This window comes from Nicotiana tabacum, chromosome 18 (genome assembly GCF_000715075.1).
Source record: "Nicotiana tabacum cultivar K326 chromosome 18, ASM71507v2, whole genome shotgun sequence".
NCBI classification, from domain to species: domain Eukaryota; kingdom Viridiplantae; phylum Streptophyta; class Magnoliopsida; order Solanales; family Solanaceae; genus Nicotiana; species Nicotiana tabacum.
The window spans coordinates 132,323,041-132,332,175 of NC_134097.1; positions in this window are offsets into that span (position 1 = coordinate 132,323,041).

Here is a 9,135-nt window from a genome sequence, read left to right on the forward strand (position 1 = left end):
TCTGATTTCAAATGATTTCCTCATTTTCCAAACTAGGGCTTCAAAACCCTTTTGCAAAAACGATTTCTTTATGATTTTTAGCAATCACTTTATGATTTTTAGAATGTTTAAACATCATCCGAGTCTTTCCTTTTGCTTGATTCATTTTTTATAAGAAACCCTAATACTTCTGGGTTCAATTTGAAGATTTAGTCTGCTTGCAATGTGTTTACATGTCTCTCATGAACATTCTAGGTTTCATGTATGTTCTATATGCTCTTGTGCTTCCTGCTCTAATTTGTTCTTAGGGTTTCTCTGATTTTGTTCAACACATGTTATTTATCGTTTAATAGGTCCGACTATTTGTTTTATTGATTGTTCACATAATAATTTATATTGATTTTTGTGTAATCTCCTTAGACCTGTGATATCTTCCATGAATCTGTGATTTTGTGTATTTTCCTTGTAATTCTGTACTGATTTTTCAAATTGCATCCTTACTTTTATGATATTTTCCTTAGTTAATGTTGATTACCTATGGTTTTCATTCTCATTCGGAATTCTTTGAACTAACTTTCAGAATTAAAATTGTACTCTACCTTATTTATGTGCACAAATATGCTGTTAGTTATTTAACGTGTACTTCCTTACTTGAAAATATTTTGTACTTAGTCCTTATTACATGCTACATGCTTTTACTACTCCTATTATGGTAAAATCAGTCTTATAATTAATTCTTTTCCTTATTTGATACAACTTGTACCCGTTTGAACTATGACTCCCTAATTGAAGGGAGTCCGGGTCTTTAATTGATTCTGATTTGTATTATTTCTATAATTGTGTTAAGTCAGTACTTATTACCTTATGTTCCTGCCTGTTCTCAAATTATAAATACTCTACCCTCTCTTTAGCATAACAGATGAACAATTCCACTATTCTGAACTCTTTCTTACACATATACATACTCTCTTGCTTCTCTTGTTGTTTACTTGATACTCAGTCAGGTGCAAGCCAAAACTAAGTGATTACATTGCTCTACTGCTCTATTATTCTACTGCTCTACTGCTCTACTTCCCTTCATTGTACTACTCTTCACTCCTCACTCTGCAGTTATTCTCTCATTTTTGTTAGTATGTTTTCAGTTTAACTTACAACATCCAAAACAATATGTCTCTATTTGTATTGCACTTCCTTTTGTTTCTCTTATGCTTCTACTTGTGGTTTTGCTGTTTCCCTTGCAATTAGCATGCCTATTTTACCATATGATTACCCCTTCCCTGTAATTCAACATGTCAACTGCTTTCTTACATTTTCTACTACTATTCTGCCCTACCCCTAACCCCCAATACATTATAAGCATGTGTTAGTGACACCTAGTTACTATGTGATCCTGAATCCTTCCCCCTAAACCTAATGTGTAACTTTGTTTATCACCCCTTAATCTAATACTGTTAAGCTTCTGGCATGAACACTTTATGATAGACTATTGCTGTGACTATTTAAGTTCTGTAGTACTTCTCTGGTGTCAACCTGTGTGCAAATATGCTTTCACATATGAACTACTTATCCCTAATTCCTCCTTTCCCTATTTGTGTTTGAACTATGTATGTTGATTTGGTTTTGAGTTGCTGATTGTTCTGTTTCTTTTCTTCTTCAAACTGGTTTTTCACTAAGGCAAACTCTTCTATTGCTTTCCAAAACTTATTTCAAACTAATCATTGTCAAAACTGTTTCCAACTCCACTCTTTTAAACATACGTCAACAACTCTCACATATACTCTTAGAAGTCTAGGTTCTTCCCCCTTAATGTGTGATTGCTTAGGGACCCTTATGAGCTCCCTCTGAACTTTGACACATTAAGGCTGGCTCTTCCACACTGCACTTACTCAATTTAGTTATAAATCTGGGTGTGAGCACTGCCCGGGATCCCTTGAGATCCTTAGGGAACTCCGACACACCTGGATCATGTGAAAGGTTGTGAACCAATGGCATTTGAGGCATTCTGGAGATCTTGGGCCTATCCGTAGGCTCCCTATAGTATAACTTCTTCTTTTAATTTTCAATTATGTAATTTGTGCAAACGGTTTGTAATAATTATTGTAAAAACTCTCCGGGGATGGATAGTGAAAAAGGATAGAGTAAATATGCATGTTATAGTTGTTAAGGGTAGAAAACATGTTATTAGGTTTATATTCCTAATTGCGCAATAGAAACCATGCTTAGGATTCATACATGCATTAGAAATCATGCCCTTAGGTCCCATGTTTATTGTTTCAGCATGTGCATCCTTATAAAATCATGTGTTAAAATATGCTAACCATGACCATTATTGAAGAAACGTTCCAGTCTATAACAATCCCACAAATTGGTTACATCAGGCAAGCTATTTTTGTCGCATTGGATGAAATTTGTACAAAGCGCTCTGCCCTAAAACAAATTATCCAACACAATCCAGTGCTTGACAAAGCATACTGCAAATTTGATCTAATCACCGGATCAGGATGTTCCTGCCACACATCTAGGCGACAGAGAGAATTCAGGAGGTTCAAATTGCCAGGAATTCCATACGGGAAATCAAGGTCTAAGAGACGCACAAAATATTTCAGACGTAGAAGGCCAGGAAATTTTCACAAGAAAAATAGATGTTTTATTTGCCACAAGATTGGACATTTCGCTAAAAACTGTCCCCAATCGAGAAGATCTATCAAACTCCTTGAAGAGATTGAAGATTACACTGACATACATCTCGGAAAAGAAGAGGACCTTGAATCCATATTCTCTGTGGATGATGAACCTAATGAAGAAACTTTATTCTCTCTTAATGTCTATGAAGATCAAGGCAATGATCACTACCAAATTTCAGAACCAGTGATGGAAGCCCGAGAGGAGATCACGCTCTCGTAGTCGTTCCTCAAGTAGAAATCAAGATCTATTCATCCAAATGGGATAAACCAACTCGAGTTATTGCTTTCATCGACACTGGAGCTACTTCCTCACTCATAAATCCTGCTGTTCTCCCTGAAAATCAATGGATGTCGCACTTTAAGGATTTTAACACTGCATCAAATGGAATCCTGACTACCACCGTCATCACAAAGTATCCGGTCACAATTGAGTTCTTTCCAGGATTGAAGTACAGAACCAAGCTGATAGGGTCTGATATACCAGGAAACGATCTTATTGTTGGATTCGACATTTACAGACAACTTAGGGATCAACTCCAGATCAAGGCTAATGGGATAACTTTTAAAAAGCAGTTCAAACATTATTCTGAGATTCCAAGGTTATTCCAAATCACTAATGACGAACAAATCAAAGAGATTGAGCAAAATCTCATTGAACATTCATGTGCTGAATCCCACAAAGATTTCATGAAGAAAGGGAAAAGCCTGTTATGGAAAAACCAAGAGTTTTTTATCAAGCTCCCTTTCAAGAAAAATAAAAACATCAATCCAACAAAAGCCAGTCATTCAGGCATGAATCCATATCATCTTCAACTTGCAAAGAAAGAATACGAAGAACTTTTGGAATTTGATCTGATAGAGCTATCAGATTCACAATGGGCATGTGAAGCATTTTATGTCAACAAAAGAGCTGAGCAGACAAGAGGAAAACTCATGTTAGTTATTAATTACTAGCCACTTAACCATTTCCTCCAAGATGATAAATTCCCCATCCCAAATAAACTCACTCTTTTCTCCCACTTAGCCAAGGCCAAATATTTTTCCAAGTTTGATTTAAAATCTTGATTTTGGCAATTGGGATTCCACCCTGAAGAAAGACCCACGACGGGATTTTGCATCCCCGATCATCACTTCCAATGGAAAGTCATGCCCTTTGGGTTGAAAACTGCACCTCCTTGTTCCAAAAAGCCATGATAAAAATCTTCCAACCCATCCTCCATACCTCTTTAGTTTACATTGATGACATCCTATTATTTAGTGATACATTGGAAGAACATGTCAATTTGCTTCGTCAATTTGAGGCATTGGTAACATAATACGGGATCATGCTTTCAGTAAAAAGATGGTTCTTGCTCCAAAGGAGATCGATTTTCTCGGAATGTATTTTGTCCAAGGTGAATATAGTCTAGGACCACATATATGTTAGGAATTACTCAAGTTTCCAGATACCAGCCTCATAACAAAGCAGATCCAACAGTTCTTGGGTGTAATAAATTATGTAAGAGATTTCATCCCAAATATCTCTACATACATTTCACCGCTCACAGAAATGCTCAAGAAAAATGCTCCATCATGAGGAGAGAAACAGGATGAAGCAGTCAGAAAAATAAAGGAGATATCTAAAAATGTCAAGTCCCTCTACATCCCTTTAGATGGATAGAAGATACTGCAAACTGATGCCAACAATGAATATTGAAGTGCTGTTCTATTTGAAGAAAAAGATGGCTAGAGGAAAATATGCGGATACGCCAGTAGAAAGTTCAAAGATGCCGAACAACATTATCACTCAACTTTCAAGTAGATTCTTGCAATAAAGAATGGAATCAAGAAATTCAATTTCTTCCTTATTTATACAGAATTTCAAATAAAGATGGATATGAAGGCCTTCCCAAAGATGATCCAGATAAATACAAAAATTATTCCCAATCCTCAGTTTCTCAGATGGGCTCAATGGTTCTCTCCATACAAATTTCAAGTCAAGCACCTGAAAGGAAAGGATATTATTCTCGCGGATTTTCTGTCTCGACCAGAAGAATTCTCAAAAAGATTTTCCCCAGCAAAGCTGAAGTCAAAGCAAAAGCTAATTAGCCACATCTTCATGTTTTCAAATATTCTAGGAACAAGTTCATTAAAGCCAACAGATCATCCACCGGAGTTGTTCAACCTCATGGAACCCTTTGATCCATCAATTATTATGGAAAGAAGAACTTATTATGAGCTCCAAGTTTTCCGACAACATGGAGGATCCATTCTCAAGCCATATGGGGTCAATCCCGAATATCTATTCTGCCATATATTCATAGCTCAAGCCAAGGATTTTCCACAAGAACTATTATGGTTTTTCTGGTACCTATGCCATCAGTATCATATTTTCATGGAATTCAAATGCAACGTCTTCAAGGATTTTGATAACATTGCACCATCCCTTAAAGTATTTTTGCTATGGTTCAAACCTAGAAGATATTGGATAAAATGTTTCAACGAGTCCTACACAGCAAAGGTATTCATGTTTCACAGGCCAGTGAAGATTATTAATGGAAAAGTCCAATGCAAGCAGAGGCATCATTCTGGTGGAAATTTTCCATGACCATTTTATCAATGGAGGAAAAATATAGTGAGGCACAAAGAATCCTTTTCCAGCAAAATAGGTGCATCCCGAGAGAGATATGGCCAAAAGATTGGGCAAGCTGGAATTACACCAACACTCATCCTCACCGGGAAAGAGTCCGGGAAGCATCAAAAGAGTAATAAACCCCATACGAAGTAATCCGAGAAAAAAAATTACTCACAACATTTCTATATTAAAGTTGCGGATTACATCTCTCAATCCAAAGGATAAAGAACACAGCGGAGGAGGACTGTCAAGTTCCAGGCATTACGACACAAGGTCTTTAAAAAGATGCCTAGAAGACAACCCTAGAATCAATGAAGGATAATTATCTAAATCCCTACTAATCCCACCATAATCCTACATTACCCACCAAAAAACCCTTCAAAATCATATACCCATGCCAAGACAAATTTCCACATCTTTCCATACTATACAGGCCCCACTTCCACTTGTTTTCACATGCTTCCACATGCTTCGTCACATACAACACCCTACTTTCACATGTAGTGACATGCCCCCTCATACTTTCACATGCTACACCATGTATATTTCGCCCCTTTCACATGTTTTCAGGAGCTTTTTAGTTGTTTTGCCTAAAGTCCTTCACATGCCAAGATGGACCCACATGTAGATAAGTTTGCCATGTAAGATAGGTTTATTTTATCATGTAAGTTTGTCTTGTAATAACTTCCTAGTCCTATATAAAGGAGGCCTTGTAGTAGTTGGAAGATCATCTTGTAACCTTTGTAAAGCTTTTGTGATATATTACATATGGGTGCTTTCTAAATTTCCCTCTTGTTCTTTCTTTCGAATGGATGGAAAAGTCGGTCCATGTATGAAAGTAGAGTAAGAATACTCTTTGAAAGTTAGCCTATTGTAGTACGAATGTTTTTTGAGTTATAAACAGCTAACGTTGGTTATAGTACAAAAGTTTTCTGAGTTGTGTACCTTGGCAAACCGTCCCTTGTGGGTTGTTGAAGCCAGCCCCTTTGTAAAACTTTTGCGACTATAAACAAATTAACTGTTTGTGTAGCTTGGCAAGCCGTCCCTTATGGGTTGTTGAAGCCAGCCCCTTTGTAGGGAAACTTTTGTATCTATGATTTAGTTTGCTTTCTTGGAGTCTCTTACTCTGTTCCTTATACTGTGCTAATAACTAGCACTTTACCATTATGTTATGCACTACCATGTACACTTAGAGATCCTGCCTTAGGATAAAAACAATGCTATAAACAAGTCATTTCCATATCTTCTGCATATTCTGAAAGTATGTAACACATGCATTTAGAAAAAAATCCTGCTCAGGTCCTGCATATACATCACTCTACTTTTTTGTGCATTAGATATCATGTCTTTAGAATTGCATTCACATTCTCTTAGGCATCTCTAGTTTAATTATTGATAAAAAAAATAGATTAACCCAACTGGTAATAATTCCGGGATTTTGAACATTTAGAACAACATGTTTAGTAATACAATTCAAACAATCTTCTCTAAGTAACCCCGATAACTGGAAACATGCTTCTTTATGTATGCTGCTTAATTATCAACTGGTTTAAAATCAGTAGGCAAAACTTATTAGGACCCTTTTTTCTGAATTACAAATCAAATCTGCCTCTGTTATGTTTTTAAAATCACTTAGATACCATACTTTAGGATTCTAAGTTCAAATGTGGACCTTATCTGTGTATGAGTCGTGTTGTCTATGTGCATTACTTGTGGAGGTATATCTGAGCCTTCTATCTGTTTTCTGTGTTTCCCCCTAAATGCAGTCCTATGTGTTCTTATTTGTCGCCTAGTATTTTGCCTTTAAACCTGAGGATCGTCCTAGAACCTCCCTCATAGGATAGAAATCCTAAACTCCTCCAGGATTATAGGAAAGGACGGGTAACAGCATGCAATAGGGGTCGAGACCAACCCTCGCTTTAATTACCTTCACGGGGTGGGAAAGGGTAGATATGGATATGATGACCGGTGCGTTAATACCACGTGTAGCCCCTCTTTGAGGAGTGTCATACCGGGTATTGCATTGATGTGATCCATATTATAAAAAAACCTAGGACACCCCCTTTTACATTCACAAATATGCTTAGACTGTAATTCTTTTCAAAATCTTGCTTTTCATTAACTGCTTTTCAAACATCTATGTACTTAAACTTAAATCCCCTACTATTTTAGCCATACTTTTTTATTTTCTACTTGTACAAATTCACAAAAATTGTTTGACCGGGAACCACACTAGTGGATCCTGAGGGGTGCCTAATACCTTCCCCTTAGGATAATTTCAAGTCCTTTCCCTGTCTTTGGTTACCAAACGTAGTTATAAATGAACCCTATAGGTGCCCTAACACACCTTAAATCGTTAGGTGGTGATTCTTCAAAAATGCAAACCCACTTTCCAAAAGGAAAGAGTTGTCCCAACCAAAATGTCATAAATCCGATTTCGCAAGAAAATGGGGGCGCGACAGCATGGCAACTCTGCTGGGGATATTCAGGCTTTTACCATTTTATACCATTTTTGTGAATTTGTACCCTCCCTATGTGCAATTATTTTTTTAATTCCTTTAAGTATTTAATTTCTTCTTCAAAAGCAAAACTGACATATCTTTCTTGTTTCCTTCCTTTATAACTGCTTTAAATTATAAAACTACTGTATTTATCACTTTCTTAATGTGCAAATACATGTCAACATGCTTTTAATTATTGCATAATCATGATCAACATCATACTTTACTCGTGCCAAACAAATATTATAGCAACGCTTGATGAGTGGTGGTGACCTTCCTATATCATTACCCTTTAAATTCGAAAAGGCTTATTTGCGGTAAAACTAGTCAATCAGTGGTGCAGTCGACAGTTCCATGCCTTCCCCCTTGAGTTGTTAGCTCAAGGGTACCAATCTAAAACCCATAGAAACCTTACTCTATTTAAATTGCGCATGCATCATGTCAAACCTAGCCGAGTCAGCTATGTGGTCCACGTAATGATCTTTTAAGATAGCCTTGTACAAAAGTCCACTAGGTTTTCCTAAACCCAAATGGATATTATCATGTTCTGTGCATTTATTTGGAGAACTAAATGTCGATGTGCTGATCATAAATGTATAAATAGTCGAGTCCGGTGGGGGTAGGGTCTAACCCTTTTGTTTTGCAAAAAATGAGGCACGAGGTCCCCAGTTTTGGTATGGTTAATACGCCCCCACTCTTGCTAGACTGGTGGGGGAAACTTCCATCAAATGGCCGAATTAATGAATGGAAAAAAGGGCTATCAAAGCTAGCGAAAAGCTGGAATATCCGGTATACAATTTGCTAGAATTGGAGGGAAAAATGAGGAAGAGAGTCACCGACTGCCAGAACGCTGAGAGAAACAAAGGAGAACACCTGACAAAGGCATTTTTACTGGTGAACCTACGCGAACTGGAGGATTTGATCTATGAGAGCATTCAACCTGAGAAAGGTCCTTCTGAGACCAAATACATTAGGTTTACTCGCTTTCCAAATGTATAAGGCCAATGGCCATTAGTGCCTTTTATTTCTTGCTTATCTTAGTATCGTTTTGGGATTCGTCTATTTTTATATTATGAAATGAAGCATTTATTGGCATTTGAAGTTCTCCAAATCGATTTATCGCTAGGCCTACCTCAGGCACAAAGAGGTTCCCAAATTAGGACACACTTTACATTCCCACACTATGTGTTTAAATATTGCAATACTTCTTATAATCCTCACTGACTTGGTTACCTTTTGTTTTTATTTTTATTATTATTCCCCTCCCCAAAGGTTAGTTCGTGCACTCTGGCATCATCATCTTATTTCACAAGATCCAGGGGCCCTCCACCCACTCCTCCTCTTAGTTCATCTAAAG